General features: G+C 37.9%; 1 long non-coding RNA gene across 5 annotated transcripts in view; it reads right to left on the reverse strand.

Annotated features, from left to right (window-relative positions):
* The window catches only part of LOC140609494 (uncharacterized), an 82,989-nt gene extending 64,401 nt beyond the window's left edge, over positions 1–18,588 (reverse strand). For 2 of the 5 annotated variants that reach the window (XR_012011318.1, XR_012011316.1), the window contains exons 1-2: positions 18,477–18,588; positions 12,596–12,760 (exon numbers count right to left, since the gene is read on the reverse strand). This is a non-coding gene — a long non-coding RNA (uncharacterized lncRNA). Of the gene's footprint in view, positions 1–11,518; positions 12,062–12,573; positions 12,761–18,476 lie in introns of those variants that run through there. The other 3 variants (XR_012011315.1, XR_012011314.1, XR_012011317.1) reach the window with 3 other exon arrangements.
* Positions 18,589–19,394: the final 806 nt, after the last annotated feature.

Genomic DNA, 19,394 nt, shown 5'->3' on the forward strand with positions numbered 1-19,394 from the left:
AGAAGATTTCTCTTACTTTTCATTTCTATATCTATTATTTTAGCTATTATTTTAAAAAGGGGCACCTGGCTAGCTCACTCTGTAGAGCACACGACTCAATCTCGGGGTCCTAAGCTCAAGACCCACATTGGGTGTTGAGCTTACTTAAAAATAATAATAGGGACACGTGGGTAGCTCATTTCTTTGAGTGGCTGGCTCTTGATTTCAGCTCAGATCATGATCCCAGAGTCATGGGATTGAGCATTGAGCCCTATATCGGGCTCTGTGCTCAGCAGGGCGTCTGCTTCAGGATTCTCTCTCCCTTTGCCTCTTCACCCCCTACCTCTAAAATAAATGAATAAATCTTTAAGATAATAATAATAAACAAAAAATAAAAATAAATAAAAGTGAATAAAAATGCTTCTGGTTCTGAAACTATCTTCAGAAGAGGTGAAAAGAAATGGATTTTTCTAATTCTTTTTATATTTAGTGAAAAAATAAAGGAAAGAAAACGTACTATCCATCAAATGAATGTGTCGCTCACCTTTTAAGGTGCAATCATTTGGCCTGGTCACTGGGGATCCACTTAGTGTCCTGGAAGAAGTAATTAAATAAATGGGCCCTTGTGGCCCAAAGAAGCTAATAGCACTGCCTTTTCAATAATAAAACATACCATTTCATCCTGACAACATAGCAGTTAATTTCTAATCTGAAAAATAGGAGCTGCCAGGCTGGGCTGTGTTGCTCCTTTCAGATATGCTGTTGATGACTCAGAATTATAGTTTTTTAGCCAACTTACCTATATTCAATTTTAAACTCTTCACTGAGTTTAGATGAAATGGAAAATGTGAAGATGCAAGAGATGTTTTTCTAAGCTTCCGACTCCATTCCTTTAATACCCCACATGATCATTTTCTGCTTTTATGTCTCTACGTGTTTAATTGACTCTGTTTTCAGGAGGGACAGCCATCCCTGCGTCCTGGGCGTGGCAAATGCAACTTCGGGCAAGTAACTTGAGCTTTGGGGGACTCAGGTGGACTACCAGAGCTATAGTTTCAAATGTAAAATTATCAGAAAAGTCATATTAAACTCTGAAGATTGTTTCCAGAATAATATTCCATGCCTTTTTTACATGTTTGATTTCTTCTCATTTTTCAGGCCTGTATCTCACCCTCGAAGGAGGACTTCCCTGACTACTCATAGTATCGCATACTTTAACATACACGCACACCCACATACACACACACACACACACACAGAAAACATACATACATATACATAAACACACACACACAGGGGCATATGCCCCTGCACTTAATTGCCAAAAACAATAACTCTGGGTACTTTTCCTTCATGGCACTAATCAAAATATCTAATTACGTTTTTTACTTCTTTTCTATCTCTCCCAAAAAATATAAGCTCCTTGAAGGGTGAGAATCCACCCATTTTTTTTTAAGATTTTATTTATTTATTCATGAGAGACAGAGAGAGAGAGAGAGAGAGAGGCAGAGACACAGGCAGAGAGAGAAGCAGGCTCCATAAAGGGAGCCTGATGTTGGACTCGATCCCGGGACTCCAGGATCACGCCCTGAGCCAAAGGGAGATGCTCAACCGCTGGGTCACCCAGGCATCCCAGAATCCACCCATCTTATCCATAGATATATTTCTGGAGCTTGATACAGTGTCCAGCTTGTGGAAGGCCCTCAAATAGATATTAAATCCATGACATAAACATGAAGCCATACTGCATGTATTACAAAAACAAAATTTAAATCTCAGTCTATGATGACTCCATGTTAGCAATACATTTGCGTGGACGTTTGTGGATATACATAAAACATTAAAAATAGGGATACCTAGGTGGCTCAGTTGTGTGTCTAACACATGATTTTGGCCCAGATCATGATCTCAAGGTCGTGAGATCTAGCCCAGTGCCAGGCTCTACACTCAGTGCAGAATTTGCTTGAGATTCTCCCTCTCCCTCTCCCTCTGCCCCTTCCCACCCCACGCAGTACCCCCCTGCTCCCACTCTCTCTCTAAAAAGAAACATTAAAAACATTATAATGTCTGTTAATTGAACAATCTCTATGTGCCAGCACTAAATAAATGTTCTAGATGAATGAACGAATGAATCCTAGATTTTCAGTGCACCACCATAATAAGGCAAACTAAAATAGAATTCCAAAGACTAAGCTGTAATCAAACCATGCCGCCCTAATTTCAACTGAAGTTTTTTATCAAGAAGTCATCAATTATTGCCTTTGTTTCCATTCATGTACATTATGGTATAAATATGAGGAAAAATCTACATGGTCCTAATTAGATATCTTATATTGAATATAATGTGTATGGGCCATTCTCTTTAGTTGCACTTTTTTTGCATATTTTTAAGGCTAAAATTCTATACTCATTTTAAAATTATCTAATATAAATTTAAAAATTTAAAATGTATGCATAAATGAGTAAGCCAAAAATGTCAAGAGGCTGAAAAAAATCTCAGAAATTGTATGGGAACAATTATTATTAAACCATCAACATTACATAACTTTATATTCTGGGTTACTCTCACAAAGATATAAACAAAAAGGAAAAAATACAACATGGTGAAATAATGAATAAAGCAGAGGGCACTCGTTAATTCACTGATTTTTCAGCCCATCACTAAACTGATCAATAGCTGAATACACAGATTCACTGGTTACTTTATGTGCACTTTAAAAAAATCATTAAAAATATTTTTATTGCCTTATATATCAGCGCCATTTTGTAGAGTAAAGAGAAGACACCTATGGTCTCCTACTTTTCATATCATCCTTTACAGAAACAAATCTCTTTCTATCCTATTTTTGCTTCCAATGAGAACGCACCTGTCTTTTATTAGAGATGTTTAACTTACTGACTCTCTATATGTAGAGTTTTACATGCTTAACAGAAGATTTTAATACCGTTTTAGCTGCTGCTTGAGATAAATCAAACTCAAACTGACAAATAAGCAACTGTGTCTGCAGGAAGTGGGGGGTTGTCTGATTTAAAACTCCGAGAAGCTTAGAAAGCTTTCAATCTCAGGTCGCACAAAATACACATTTTATTCAGCAAGACATGATAGATACTTTATTGCAGGGTTGTTCTTTTTTAAATTCACTAGATGCAACTGAGAATAATCGGAAGCTATAGTATATTAATAAAATTAGCCAGATATGGAGAAAGAAAAACTAGGAATATGAGTAGCATAATTTATCAGTTGCTTTAGAAATTTTACATAAACATTTTCTAATCTTAAATGCCTTACCTGCTTCCCTTGTTTTCATATTTCTCTTCTATTATACTTGGTGCCAAGCTTTTTGTGTGTGTGTGTGCATTCCAAATATTTTCCTGATTATTACTGTGCATGATTGTGTATAAATGCAAAGCAGTTTAAGATTATGCAGGAGAAAATGGTTGATGCATGCATTTTACTTCATATATCTAACTTATTACCATCCTGCTGCTTGATGAAAAACGCAGAGCATTTGTTGCAATATCTTTGTTCTTCAATGGGGTTAGTCTTTACTTTTGCCTTTCCAGATTAATCACCTGTGATTATATTGCACCCTTCTGATTGTCTACAGATGTATTAGTCCCCTAGAATAATCTCCTTTTTTACACTTAAAAAATCAGTAAAAATTTCTGCTTGTCTAAAATTAAAAAAAAAAATATTTGGTAGCTAACATAGTAATAATTAATTTAGGCAAAAGTTATCAGTAAACGTTGCAACCTCTGGGCAAAAGTTAATAGGAGAACAGGCTTAAAGCATTGGTTTACCTATTAAGTACCAAAGGGAATGATATCTTTAAATAGAGACAGTAGCCTACACTTCCTGAAGAAAGTGGTAAAGTCAGCGTCACCAATAATGGGATCCACTGGCACTGTGACACGGCATGACAGGCTTGAGAAGGACACAACACAGCGCTGTTAGTACTCCTGACAAAAATGCATAACCTGAATCTAATCATGAGGAAACAATCAAACGCAAATTTAGGGATGTTATACAAAATAACTGACCTGTTCTTTTCAAAATGTCATGAAGAAACAAAAAAACTTGACAGGTTAGTCCAGATTAAAGGAGACTAAAGAGACACAATAACTAACCACTGTGTAATTCTGGATTCATGCCTGGATAGGAAAAAAAAAAAAAAAGGTTTCGTCTGTTTTCTCCTAAAGGACATTATTAGGACAATTGGAAAAATCTGAATATAAACTGTGTATTAGGCCATTTGTGTTGTATTAATATTAAAGTTCCTGAATGTGATAATTAGACTACATTAAATTAAGTTATAATTATGAAATTGATCATCTGTACTAAATTAATACATGAAACTGTGAGGACATACGCTTTAAGTATTTAGGGATCAAGGGTCATGATGTCCGCAACTTATTTTCCAAAAATTCAGCATAACAGATCAATAGAGATAAGGTATACATATTCATGAAGACATATAACAAATGTGAGAAAATATTGATGAACTGAGAATCTAGAGGAAGTGTATATAGGTGTTCTAAAATTCTATAAAGCTTCTTCTAACTTTTCTGAAGGTCTAAAATTTTTCAAAATTAAAAAATAGAACTAAGAAAATTTTCTGCAAGTCATATCACAGTGATAAACGTACTTTATAAAAATACTTTATTTATTTATTCATGAGAGACAGAGAGAGAGAGAGAGAGGCAGAGGCACAGGCAGAGGGAGAAGCAGGTTCCATGCAGGGAGCCCGACGTGGGACTCGATCCTGGGACTCCAGGATCACACCCTGGGCTGGAGGCAGGCGTTAAACCGCTGAGCCACCCAGGCTGCCCGATAAACGTATTCTTAAAGGAAAAAAATCAACATTATAAAACATAAAGGAAAAAATCAGTATGCTTAAAGAAAAGGAAAAAAAATCGACGTTAAAAGACTTAAGTAGTCCACAGTTGAGTGGACTTGTTACCGTTTCTTCCATATTGAACTCTACTGTTCATACTGAATTATTTTTAATGTGCTTGATTTTCTGTAAGTATGTGAGAATTTTCCATCTGTTCAGTCTGGTATAAATGCCTCCATGTCTAAATTAATGTACTACCTTAACTGCTGAAGTTTTTCATTTACCTTTGCCATAGTTAGCCAGAAAATCTGAGACATTTTTCAAATTTTCTTTTCTCACTTATAATTCAACTTAAACTTTAAAAAAATCCCTTGATGTCAAAGAGGAAAGTACTGCTTCCAAAATAAAGAATTTAAATATAAAGTTTGAGTAACAATTTTATGTCTTTACAGACTCTTCTTTCACCCATACCCATCATCTCTCAATCCCATTGTGTGTGTGTGTGTGTGTGTGTGTGTGTGTAAATGTTGAAGAGGTTTTGTTTTTTTTGAAGAGTTTTAATATTATTATTTTCTATACAGTTAGAGAAAAGCCATTAACATATTCCTGGTCTTCCTCATTTTTCCATCTTTAATCTTTGCTTTGACCTAAGATTCTGAAGAAAAATACCTTTAATTATAATTTTACTTCTTGACTCCTGTCCTCAGGTCTAACTATTTTCATTTCTTTGCTAACGTGCCTGTGAGTCCTTATAAACTGCCTTAACTGTGAAAAGCAAATCTTTTACTCTAGGAAAATCTCTGGGTTTTTTCCTTCTTTTGAGTTTTGGGGGTAATAAACAATGGATGAGCAATATGCAAAGGGAATCAAAATATGCTCTCTTCCTGAGAGCCAATTATTATATTAGGATATTCTACTTGTAAAAGCAATGGGAAAGACTTCAGTTTGAGCTGCGTTCATTACAAAGATGGAAACTATGAAACTATCTCAAACGGTAATATGTATGCAATTAGGAAACTGGACAAATGACCATAAGATCCCAAAGTCTACACTGTACTATAAACTCCAACCTCCAACCAGCAATGTTTGAAAAGAGATACCTTCATCCTTAGCAACGTTACAATGTAAAGCTTTCATATTACATAGAGTAGGCCAAGCTCCCTAGATCTAAACAACAAAATTTTTAGATTCTCTTAATGCTAATTTTTCTGTTTTTAAAAGAGATAATGATATAATTCATGACAAGCTACTAGCATAGTGTCCAGCACATAATCCACACCATCTAAATGTTAAATATTAAATTTTGTCATTTTTTACTCTCTGCCTACAATCAGGACCATTTTTTCTTTTCTTTTTTTTTTTTTTAAGATTTTATTTATTCATAGAAAGACACAGAGAGAGGCAGAGACATAGGCAGAGGGAGAAGCAGGCTCCGTGCAGGGAGCCTGATGTGGGACTTGATCCCAGGACCCCAGGATCACGATCTGAGCCAAAGGCAGATGCTCAACCACTGAGCCACCCAGGTGCTCCATCTTTTTTTTAATAATGATTTTTATTTGTTTATTCATGGGAGATATACACAGAGAAAGGCAGAGACATAGGCAGAGGGAGAAGCAGGCTCCCCACGGGGAGCCCGATGGAGGACTTGATCTGGGGACTCCAGAATGATGCCCAGAGCCAAAGGCAGATGCTCAATTGCTGAGCCACCCAGGCATCCCAGAATCATTTTTTCTTTTCATCATATGCATTTTTGATCCTCAAGCTCTAAAAGCACACTTCAGAAATCTATGTACTCCTGATATTGGGCAAGTTCAATTTGCCAAATTTAGAGCCATAACGTGGATTTTCCATGTTTTTATCAGCTAGCTGAATAACCAGTCACTCAAAACTTACACTCCCCTAGAAACATAGCAGGCTTTCTGTGTGTCAGATTATAGTCTACTCTATTGAGCATAGGACTAGCAGATTGTTGCAACAATAGCCCCAAATTTGTTCATACCTTTCTGAATTCATCACCTCCTTCAATGTAAGCTTTTGGATAATCCCCTCCCACACTCACTCCAGTCTGGCCCTGGCCATATGATTTGCTTTAAATGATGTGACAACAACAAATGTGACATAACAGAGACTTGAAAAGGGATTGCACATTGGAGCCTGCCTTCTCCAGCTGACCTTGGAAACCCTGCCAGCATTGCCATGTGAGCAAGCCCACACTAGCCAGCTTGATCATAAGAGACATGCAGCCCTGTCTCCTGCTGCCCTCTCAGTAGCCAGCGAGGATCTGAAGTCAGGCCTCTGCTAATTGTCCAAGACCACAGATGCATGAGTGAGATTGGCCAAAACCAGGGAATCTCTGTCCTGAGTTCAGCTCAAATTTCCCAACACACACATGTCACATGTTAGAAGTGACACAAATGATTGCTTTAAGCCACTAAGTTTTGCAATGCTTCATTTTGGAGCAACAATAACTGATAAAGAAATTGATACTTAGAAGTGGGGTGTTTTGGTAACAAAAAACAAAATATGAGGCATTGGCTTTGGTATAGGTGGCTGGTGGAGGCTAGAAAAGCTGTAAAGAAACTACGAAGATGGAAAAAATTGACTATACTGTTATAAGATGCTACGAAAGTGACAAGGAAACTGCTATGGCAGGCTAGAAAGTACCTGAGTTAGGTAGTTCTGAAATAATTAGTAAATATGTTGCTTATAACTAATAAACTGGACTTGGATAGGGAGATTGCCTCACAGAAAATTAAACTTGTCAATTGGCTTCCTTTAGTTGTCAATGATAAGGTACATCAGGAAAGATGAGCTCAAAAAATTGTTTGTAAGCAGAACTTAGGGAGAATACAAAGGAACCAGGACATGCGGGGAAGTAAACTGTTCCTTATCTCCAATCCCCCCCCCCCAAAATCATCAAAGTAATAAATGGCTTCAGGGTAAAGATTAAATCAAAGTCTGACTGTAAGTCCCTTGTTAAGAACTCTAAGAAGTTGGGCAGCCTGGGTGGCTCAGCGGTTTAGCACCACCTTTGGCCCAGGGCCTGATCCTGGAGACCTGGGGATCGAGTCCCATGTCAGGCTCACTGTGTGCCTGTGTCTCTGCCTCTCTCTCTTTTAAAATTCTCTTTTAAAATTCTTTAGGAAATTTCCCCCAGCCGCCTGACACACTCAAGTAAAAAGAAGTTTGTCTCGGGGATCCCTGGGTGGCTCAGCGGTTTAACGCCTGCCTTCGGCCTGGGGCATGATCCTGGAGACCTGGGATCCAGTCTCCCTGCATGGAGCCTGCTTCTCCCTCTGCCTGTGTCTCTGCCTCTCTCTCTCCCTCTCATGAATAAATAAAATCTTAAAAAAAAATTCTCAATAAGAATTGTGGATCTAGTTTCTGGACCAGAATTAGATCCATAGAAAGCTTTCTACTGTTGCAATTAACTGTATTGATAAAAGCACTGCCATCTTGGATTGAAAGAGATCATGTCAGCTCAAAACAAAAGGAGGTCTCTAGGCCACCAACCCCCAACAGAAATGAAGAAGGCTAAGGAAGATGTTCAGCTGCACACACAAGCAGTATCTTATGAATAAGAATGACACTTGAGAGGGTCAAGTCAAAAACCGTGAAGAACAACGGACTAGGGCACCACTGCCAGAGAGCTGTAGAAAACAATACACTGGACAAATACTCCCAGGAAGCAGAGTCTCAGCTTAATCAAGGAGGATGACCCTGGAGTACGGGAATCTGCCAACAGATGCCAGGCTGAATTTCAGAATATGTATGGACAAGTGGCTGCTGAGTGTCCCCCATTCTTTCCCTTTCAAATGATTCTCTCCACTATAATTATCAATTTCTTATCACTGTATGTTATAACTTATCTTTCTAGTGCAATTGGATCAAGAGAAGCTACATCTAAAAAGTCACGTCCAGCCATGATTATATATGAAGAAATCCTCGACTTTGAACCTGATGTTGTGACTAGATAAAATGTAGGGTGCCTTAGGAGGGAGAGAATATATTTTATGTGTGGGAGAGATATAAACCAACAGGGCAGAGGCCTTCTGTGGTGGGTTGTGGTAGTAATAAACTAATTATTCACAGTTGTCTGGATCCATATCTTAGTCCTCTGCTACACTGGAGTTGGTCATGAGACTTGTTTGAGACAATAGCAAAATGGAATTAGCAGAACCTTGAAGAATTCTCATACAATGGAACTTGCATGTTTTGGCTGCTCTTAGAACCACCATGTGAATAAGCACTGACCAGCCTGCTGGATGATGCAAGACACTCGCCCAGTCAGCTTGCTTACTCCACCCAATAGCCAGTAATCCTTACAAGCAGAGCCAAATAGATGACCAACCGCTGACCACAGATACATGTACGAAACTAGTAAAGAACCACCCAGTTGATACATAGAATTGTTGAATCACTATACTGTACACCTGAAACAAATGTAACATTGTACGTTAACCAGACTGGAATTAAAAATTTTTTTGGAATTAAAATTTTAAAAAGAAATTAAATAAAATTAAAACAAAACAACAACTACAGCAGCAGCAGCAGCTGTTATAAAGCAGCAATAAAACAGATAACTGGCTTTTCATATGTGGTAGTAAAATAGACTTAAGCTTAAAACAAAAAACCAGAACTACTCAGTTGAGCACATCCCAAATTACCAACCAATGAATGGTAAGCTAAGAAAGAGTGTTTTAAACCATTAAATTTGTGGTGCATCATAGCCGAGCAAAGAATAATGTTCTAGTTTTCATCCAGCAAATTACAGCCTGCGGGTCAAATCCAGCCCACCCCCTGTTTTTGTACAACCTACAAACTAAGAAAGGTTTTTACAGTTTTAAGTGGTTGGAAAAAATCAAAAGAATATTTTATGAGACGTGAAAGTTATATAAAATGCAAACTTCAGTATCCATAAATAAATTTTATTGGAACACAGTCACACCCATTTGTTTATATATTACCCAGGGCTGCTTTTGTACTTCAATGGCAAAGGTGAATAGTTACAAAAAAGACTATATTGCCTGCAGAGCCTAAAATATTTATTATCTGGCCCTTCAAAAATTTTTGATGACCCCTATTCTAGCTATAGCTCATGACGGTTTACATGTGATCAAAATTGCACAGCTGAAGTTTGGCATTAAGAAGGAAAATCTGTGGGGCGCCTGGGTGGCTCAGCGGTTGAGTATCTGCCTTTGGCTCAGGTTGTGATCCCCGGGTCCTGGGATTCGGTGCTGCATCAGGCTCCCTCCAGGGAGCCTGCTTCTCCCTCTGCTATGCCTCTCCTTCTCTCTGTGTCTCTCATGAATAAGTAAATAAAGTCTCAAAAAAAAAAAAAAAAAAGAAGAAGAAGAAGGAAAGTGTGTTCCACATCTGGGCAGCCCAAGCATGAGCTTCAGGTGACCATCCATACCCACATGAGGCCATCTGTGAGTTCAGTGAGATCCTGTCAGAAAAGCGAGTGTACTACTGATCACCCGGACCCTTCAGCAGTGAATGAGAAAGGAGTAACAAGGCACAAGTGACCTAGGAGTCGATGAGAAGAATCTGTTTGCTGTCCCTAGCTCTTTTTGCCTCCTTACAATATTGAGGTTGAGCAACTAGTATGAGCAGAAATCCAACTGTAGCAACTCAACCGCTTTCTACATCAAAACAAACAACCGACTAAGATTTTAATCTCATTATAAATATTCCACAAGTGTAGACAGGGTGAGAGAGGACAGAGAATTGGAAGCAAAGGACTAATGTAATTTCCATGGCCTTACTCTAATTATTCCCATAACAGTGTCTTTGCTCACTCATTCTTCCTTATGTTCTCTTTTTTCCTCTTTCCATGGCCCCAACAAAACAAACCTGATCATTGAAACTCATTAAACTTGAGTTTGACCAGTGATACAGAAGAAAGAAACGAGAATATTTACCAGTGGATACTCTATCTCCCTTCATACCTTCACTGGTCTCTGACAATCCACTTGGCTATAGGAATGAGAGCCAGCAAGAAAGGACAGAGAGAAAGAAAACAAGAAAAAGCAAAAGAAGGGGGAGATGAGAAAGAAAAGACAAAAACTAAAACAAAAACAAAAACCCATTCTCAGCTCTTTATACATGATCAAAAATAGTACAAAGGAATTTCAGCTGTCAGAAGAAGGGCAGGGATGTTACTCCCTACAATCCCCATTTTGGGAACTTTCAATCTATAGTACAGTCGGATGGCCACAAATCAGAACCAAAGTCACCAGGATTCTGAAGTGCCTTGGCCACTTAACGTACCTGCAGGATCTTCTTAGAATACCTGGAGAAAATAGTGATAAGCTTCTGATGGAAATTCCTACAACATTCGCCTGACTTTAGAGCTGTTGGGGGATTCCAGGGTGGCTCAGCAGTTTAGCCCCTGGTTTCGGCCCAGGGTGTGATCCTGGGGTCCCAGGATCGAGTCCCGCATCGGGCTCCCTGCAAGGAGCCTGCCTCTCCCTCTGCCTGTGTCTCTGCCTTTCCCTCTCTCTGTGTGTGTCTCTCATGAATAAATAAATAAAGTCTTTTAAAAAAAATAGTAATAAGAAAGCAAGCAAGCGAGCTGTTGGCTTATTTCTAACAACAGAGCAAGGTGGGAGGGTGGGAGGAGCAGTCTGCCTAGGTGTCTGCAATCAAGTGGCACATTCACAGCAAATTTTAAAATGTAATAAAAGTTAATAAAAACTAGTCTTTTTAAAATCACCATGCACAGAAAATTCTAAATGATGTCCCTAATAGAATACTTCTTCCTACCTGAACGAACCACCCGGCCACACTTGGCCTCTTACTATATCCCCGCTTCTGTTAAAACTCTGGTTTCCACTCTTTCATATCCATTGACACTTTAAAGCCACATACATACATACAGAGTCATAAACAAATAGAAATCCTTCAAAAGCACAGACCAACAACTGAATTTTACTCAAGGTTTTGTGGGGTTTTGTAGGGAGAGAGGAATTACTCAATAGAGGACACAACAGATCTTAAAAATTCTTTCCCTCCTCTCTCCTATCCCTTTTCTCTTTTTTTGAAATCGCCCAGACTCTCTTTTCAATTCCTGTCACCTGAACCTTCTTCCTTTGTCTTCTCAAACTTTGATCCCCCTGTAGTGTCTCTATCCCTTTCTTGTTTGAAGAAATTTCTCCAATCTACATCTTCACCCATGAGCCTCTCCACAAAGCAAATAATACATATGTTCCTGGGATGATTTATCTCCTTTGGCCTAAAAAGACCTGAGGGAAGAGGAGGGTATAAATAATTAACACTAATTTAACACACCTAGTTGATAAAATAACGTGGGGGACTAAATTAAAATTTAAAATATATATAGGATGAACAATAACACCTATTTAAATATATTATTTAAAAAACGACAAAGGTCATAAAATATAAGGGAAGTATTTCCTAAGGGTATTTCTTTTCATTTGCACCACATCTACTATGAAGTTAACGTATAGCTCATCTATATTAGTTTAGCATTTGTGGTTTTCAATTTTATAACATGTACAATCTCAAGAGAAAACTCCTGATAAATTAAAAGAAAGCAGGCTTGCATTTTGAAACCATATGAGCCATCTAAGGGCTTACCACAGACGGTGTTTTTCTGTGGTATCCCACTTTGTAAAGTTGCTTATAGTAAAATTCCCCAATAGTGAAGTGGAATAAAAGGCCTAAATTACCTCAGCACAATTCAGAGAGGTTTCATTCTACTTACTGAAGTATACTTTTACCCACAAGTACGCACCGCTGTTAAGTGATGCACTTACACGCTGCATGGGTGAAAAGTGCTGATACTGAAATGCTCCCTGTCTGCTTTCCTGGAGAGCAAGAATGTGAAACAAAAGTAGGTTCTCTTCTGGGAGGCTAACATGACCAGGAAACTCTGCTGGATGAAGTTCAGCTTCTCTGCATTAATGCCTTCCAACATTAGTCTAAAAAGAAAGGGGCGGGGGGAGGGAGTTTAATAAAAAAGATTCAGTTTCATCAGGTATTCATTGTACCTTGGTCTATTTTCAAGATGGAGAACTAAACATCAATTCTAGATGCTAGTATCTAGATGATAGTATCTGACCTATCCAGAAGCATGTTATCTTTTGCAGTGTATGATAAACAGAATCCTTGTAAGTTGCCATACATGCATAGCTATGTTATTTTAGAATAGATTCTAAAAGTATCAGATGCAAGTGATCTACTAGACAATAAAACTAAGCCAGGATCCAATTCTCTTATCTATGAAGGACCAAAGCTATGTTCCTGCTCTAGAGGCTTTTCATCAATGGACAATCAGATATGTGTTATTTCCCACACAGTAATATGCACTGATGATATTACAGAATAGCCTTAATATTCTAGAATGTCCAAACTTGTTTCAGATAGTACACTCCATCAATAAAAAAAATGTTCAAGGGGTGCCTGGATGGCTCAGTTGGTTGGGTGTCTGCCTTCAGCTCAGGTCATGATCCCAAGGTCCTGGGATTGAGCCCAGCATCAGTCTCCCTGCTCAGTGGGGAGCCTGCCTCTCCCTCTCCCTCTGTACCTCCCCCTGCTTGTGCTCTCTCTCACTCTCTCTCTCCTTCTCACTCTTAAATAATAAAATTTTTTAAAGATAAAAAGGAATAAAAAATGTTCAAGCATGAACTGCAAATAGTCATATTAATGTACTTTGAAAATATATACTATTATAAATGTATACTAATATATACATCTAAAACACCAAAATAGAAGAATTTACAGAAAAAGATAATGAAGCATACAATATCTTTAAATCTTTTATTGGCCAACAGTATTTTTTTAAAACATGATTCTCACTAAAAACGTAATGTTAATTAAATTATTACCTAATAATATGCTTCAAAAGTTTCACAAATTGTGGTTTAACACCTTGTGACAGGATTTGAAAGTCTGCTTCTAAGTTCAGGTTCTTTTGAGACATGGTTTTTATAAATGCAAAAGATTTATCATAAAATATCATTATCCTAAATGAAAAAAAGCGCATCCCTTGGCTGCACTTACTACATCATGATGCTCATTTTTCAATCCCACCCAAAATTATAGGAAGGTTTTCAGTGAAATTTAGCTAGTAAATTTCCACCTTCTCTTATATCCAACAGTCATTGCAAACCAATCACAAACTCCAACACATGGAAACTCAAGTTGAAAGATTTTTAAACAGATTTTTCAATTGTTTCCAAATTAAAGAGTGCCAAAATAAGCATTTTCTTAGGAAACAGATCATTTTCTGCACTACAATCTAACAGTGGAAATATTTCCCAATATCTGTTTTTAAAATACTTCTTTAGGGATCCCGGGGTGGTGCAGCGGTTTAGCGCCTGCCTTTGGCCCAGGGCGCGATCCTGGAGACCCAGGATCGAATCCCATGTCGGGCTCCCGGTGCATGGAGCCTGCTTCTCCTTCTGCCTATGTCTCTGCCTCTCTCTCTCTCTCTCTGTGACTATCATAAAAAAAAAAAAAAAAAAAAAAAAAAAAAAAAAAAAAAAAAAAAACTTCTTTAAAAAATGGAGTTTTCTCACTAATTGTGAAAACTACCTCTATTTTGTTGGTAGAGAGCAACTGAGTGTTGGTGTCTATGATAATTTCTACTAGGTAGCGTTCTACTCACAGTTACTTATCACAGAAAGGTAAGAAAACTTGGAAATTTATATTTTGTAAAAGAAAAACGCACTATTCATCTTGAAATCTGACAATTCCTCCAAGTATTTTGTCTCAAACACTGAACTTCTGTAAGACATAGAGATGTCCATGGTTACTCCCTATCTTAGTAAACATGAAGATTCTTTTAGGATAAGACACCATAATCTATAAATCTACTTAGAAGGGACATATGTAAACCGCAATGCTCTGAAAGAAATAAAAGAAGACAAAGGCAGCTCCTCCTTGTGTTAGAAGTTCCTCCTAGAAGACAAACCATGACAAACTCCTAACTCTGGGAAACAAACAAAGGCTTGCAGAAGCGAAGGAGGGTGGTGGAATGGGGTGACTGGGTAACGGGCATTAAGGAAGGCACTTGCTGGGATGAGCACTGGGTGTTATACTATATATTGACAAATTGAATTTAAATTTTAAAAAGAGGAAAAAAAAAGAAGTTCCTCCTATTTGAAGAATAGTATGCCCTGTGAATCATATGACTACCAAATATAGAGGATATTAATAGTCAAGCAGTGTTTATGATTTTTTAGAGCAAGGAAATATATAAATAAAAATTCAGACATTTTCTTCATACTTGATAATAAATTTCTTAAGCATTCTCTGGGTGTGTTTCAGAATAATGATCCCAAAAGGTGGTTCTGAAAAATACTACCTGACATTTGAATTACTCCAGGATTTTGTCGAAATAGTGATCCCTGGGCCTTATCCAAACCGACTGAGCCTGAAACACCATGGAAGATGCTAAGCTGTCAGCAATTAGTAACCAGTAGGTTATTTATTGTTTATTGTTGATAACTAGCCATTCGAAGACATAGTGGCACAAATGATAACTGATTTATTTTTCTTAGAATTCTGTGAGTTGGCTGTTTTGTGTGCCACATGGTATCTGCAGATTTTACTTATATCGCTGCATTCAGCTGGAAGCTTACTGGTCTAAATTATCCACCAATGTCTCATGCAGTTTGGGGCATCCCAGGCCTTATTCATTTGGCATATCTTTCTCCCATGGTCCCTCACTAGTCAGTAGGCTAGCCTGAGCTTCTTGACATGGCAGCTGGTTTCCAAGATCATAGAAGCAGAAATTGCTGGATCCCTTAAAGCCTAATCCCAGAACTCAGAAACTCTTCAGCTGCATTTTACTGGTCACATGGACTACCTAGATTCAAGGGGGAAGGGAAATAAGATTCCACCTTTTGATGGAAGGAGCAGCATGTATGTACAGAGATAGGAAGAACTATTGATGGCCACTATTGGAGATAGCCTTTACACAGATCTTACAATTAAAATTTGAGAACAGCTCTTATAAAATGACAAATCCAGCAAAGACTGTTGAATTTAACCTAAGAATAGTTTTTAGCATTTATTATTAGTTGTTACATAGTTTTTGCATCAAACTAGCTAGCCATTACTGGTAAAAGTAAATACCCTAGATCAAAATATATGTACACACACAATACAATATTCTAGAAAAGGAATTTCTCATGATGCTAAATTATATTATTATTTCCTAAGATACTTCTTTTATCTTTGCCAAAAAAATATAAATAAATACACTATTTGGGTTAAAAAAAAGTTTATTAATGAAAGAAAATACAAATTCTTTCAATGCCATGGTTTTACCTAAACCAAACCAGCCATGTAGATTGACAAAGTTGGCAGTGGCTGCCCTCAGTGCAAAACCCTGCCATTTATGGCCAAATAGCAGCTGAAATTCTACCACAAGAAGATTAATCTCTTCATTAGGTTTTTAGAGGTAGGCCATGTGGGCACTGGACAAGAATAGAAAGGTCTAGAGAGGGTCACAAATACAGAAGTTACTTGGCTTCAAGGATTTGATTCAAAGTTTCCATTAGAGATCTTAAGATGCAGGCTTATAGGACTATGTCATTTTCCTAAATCATGAATTTGAATTATATAGTCGTGCAGAGGAGCATTTAGACAGCCTGGCTGATTGTCCAGCATCTGCTCTCATTTGGGCATTGTTGCCCTCTACTTGTAATGAATAAATGTTATAGGAGGAAACTGTATGCTTCAGATCAGACGTCAAAAATTGAAGACCCATAGGCCAGATAATGACAGATTTGTAGTTTGGTCTGAACATTTTTTTTAACCTAGAATTAGTTAAATTCATTAAAGAAACTTTAAATTTTAAAAATGATAATTTTAAAGATAAAAAAATTATAACTAAAAAATTATAGGAACTTGCATTATGGGACTTGTATTCTCCCACAGGCACACAGAACTGGATCTGATTACAGACCACCTTCTAGAGACAGAGCATGTGCTTTCCAGTGTGTCACAGTCCCCGCTGCCCTCTATTACTTACTCCAAGATGCTTTCCTCATTTACATTATCTACCTGGCCTTTGGAAGTTTTTTACCCCCATTATGGTTTTTAAAAACTCAGGAATTTAAAAGTGACTGGAAGATACCATTTGTAAGGATTTATGAATATAAAAGAGGGCAGCCTGGTGGCTCAGCAGTTTAGCACCGCCTTTGGTCCAGGGCCTGATCCTGGAGACTCAGGATCTAGACCCATGTTGGGCTCCCTGCATGGAGCCTGCTTCTCCCTCTGCCTGTGTCTCTGCCTCTCACTCTGTCTCTGTGTCTCTCATGAATAAATAAAATCTTTAAAAAAGGGATCCCTGGGTGGCGCAGCGGTTTGGCGCCTGCCTTTGGCCCAGGGTGCGATCCTGGAGACCCGGGATCAAATCCCATGTCGGGCTCCCGGTGCATGGAGCCTGCTTCTCCCTCTGCCTGTGTCTCCGCACCCCCCTCTCTTTCTCTGTGTGACTATCATAAATTAAAAAAAAAAAATCTTTAAAAAATAAAAAACAAAAAATAAAAATAAATAAATATAAAAGATTAGTTATATTTAAGAGCAAACTACTCTGGGGTGCTTGAGTGGCTCAGCTTGTTAAACATCCGACTCTTGATTTCAGTTCAGATCATGATCTCAGGATCTTGAGATTGGGGCCCATGTTGGCTCAAAGCTGGATGTGGAGCTTGCTTAAGATTCTCTCTCCCTCTCCCTCTGCACCACCTCTCCTCCCTCTCCCAACCCTTCACTGCCATCCCCCACTCACACACTCTCTTTCTAAAAAAAAATACCCCTACTCTGATATACATCTTAGTACATGTTTGATACAGTAGTATGTATGCTACAAATGAAAACTTTTTATTTGTTCTTATCACACCAAAAAAAACCCGGAATATTACTTATTAGGAATAATAATGGAATTTTTAGAAAAATAAATCAACCTAATGAAACTTAGTAGCATTTTTTTTTTTCCAGTTGAAGAAAGAAAAGGGTGAGGGTGAAATCCTGAATTATGCAAAGGGCAAAAAAACAGAAATGTAAAGTATGTGGAATTTTTCTACAAAATAACTATCCTACTTAGTCATTATTAGGAAATCTTAAAAGAAAAACCTGGGACTCTGTCTACTTCTGTGATGGTTAATTTAAATATTTGGGTACTCAAACATTTGGTTAGACATTATTCTGAGTTTGTCTGTGAGGATTTCTGGATGAGATCAGCATTTGAATTGGTAGAATGAGTAAAGCCGATAGCCCTCCCCAGCGTGGGTAGGCCTCATACAATCCACAGAAAGCCTCAAAAGAAAAAGTATGAGTAATGGGGAATTTGCACTATCTGCCTATTTTCAAACTGGGACATGGGAGTCTTCTTTTGCCTTTGGTCTCAGACTGAACTAGAACTTTTACCACTGGCTCTCCCTGGTTCTTAGGGCTTTAGACTCAGACTGGAACTCTACCATCAGCTCTCCTGGTTCTCCAGCTTACTGACGGCAGATCTTGGGACTTGTTAGCCTCTGTAACTATGTGCACCAATTCCTTATAATACATCTCTTTTTGTATTACATATATATCTCCCTTTGGTTCCATTTCTCTGGAAAATCATGACTAATGCAACCTAATATTTAATATCACTCCAAAGGGAATTAATATAATTTCTGTGCTTACCAGAACTGTCTTGCCAACATATAATTAGAATAGCACCCCACCACCACCACCACCACCACATCCAGTTCACTGTGGCTGAAGTTTCCTGTGATCCTAAAGCAGGTGATCCTCCTTCTGACACATCCTCAGAAGGTCAACAATAGCCTAAAGCTACCTCACAATGCATATGTCATTTGCCTCACCTCATCTCATCTGATCCCACAGACATTTTATCATCTCATATCATCATCACAAGAAGTATGAGTACAGGAAGATATTGAGAGGGAAAGACAGAGACTACATTCACATAACTTTTACTATAGTATATTGTTATAATTGTCTATTATTATTAGTTATTATTGTCTCTTTCTGTGGCTAATCTATAAATTAAACTTTATCATAGTAATATATTAATAGGAAAAAAACATAGCTCATCCACAGTCTGTTACTATCAGCGGTTTCAGGCATTGAGGAGGTCTGGGAATTTATCCCCACAGATAAGGAGGGACTATTGTAACATATTTATCTCAGGGATAGTACTAACAAATAAAGCATTCCGATCAGAGTAATCAGAAGACCCAGATTCAAATTGTAACTTTCCCAGTTATTGTCTGTAAGACCTTGGGCAAATCAATTTTCCTCTATTGATCTTCTTTCTTAGTGATGGGACACAGCTGGGGACTCAATATTTAACATCCAACTAATTCTTATATTTTAAGATTGTATAATTTATTATCCTAAATAGAAACTTTCTCCCAGTCCAATTTATATATGAATCGCCAAAACAGTTTCACTCACATTTGAGGAACTAAATGCTCTTATTGACCTCTTTTAACTTCCTCTAAGAGAGCTCTCTCTGTAAGTTAGTGTTTCCTTAAAAAAAAAAGGGGGGGGGCAGGATATTTGAAAGATATGGCTTTGGGGAGCAAGCGCTGCCAT

The sequence above is a fragment of the Canis lupus genome, chromosome 18, assembly GCF_048164855.1.
Source record: "Canis lupus baileyi chromosome 18, mCanLup2.hap1, whole genome shotgun sequence".
Lineage (NCBI taxonomy): Eukaryota > Metazoa > Chordata > Mammalia > Carnivora > Canidae > Canis > Canis lupus.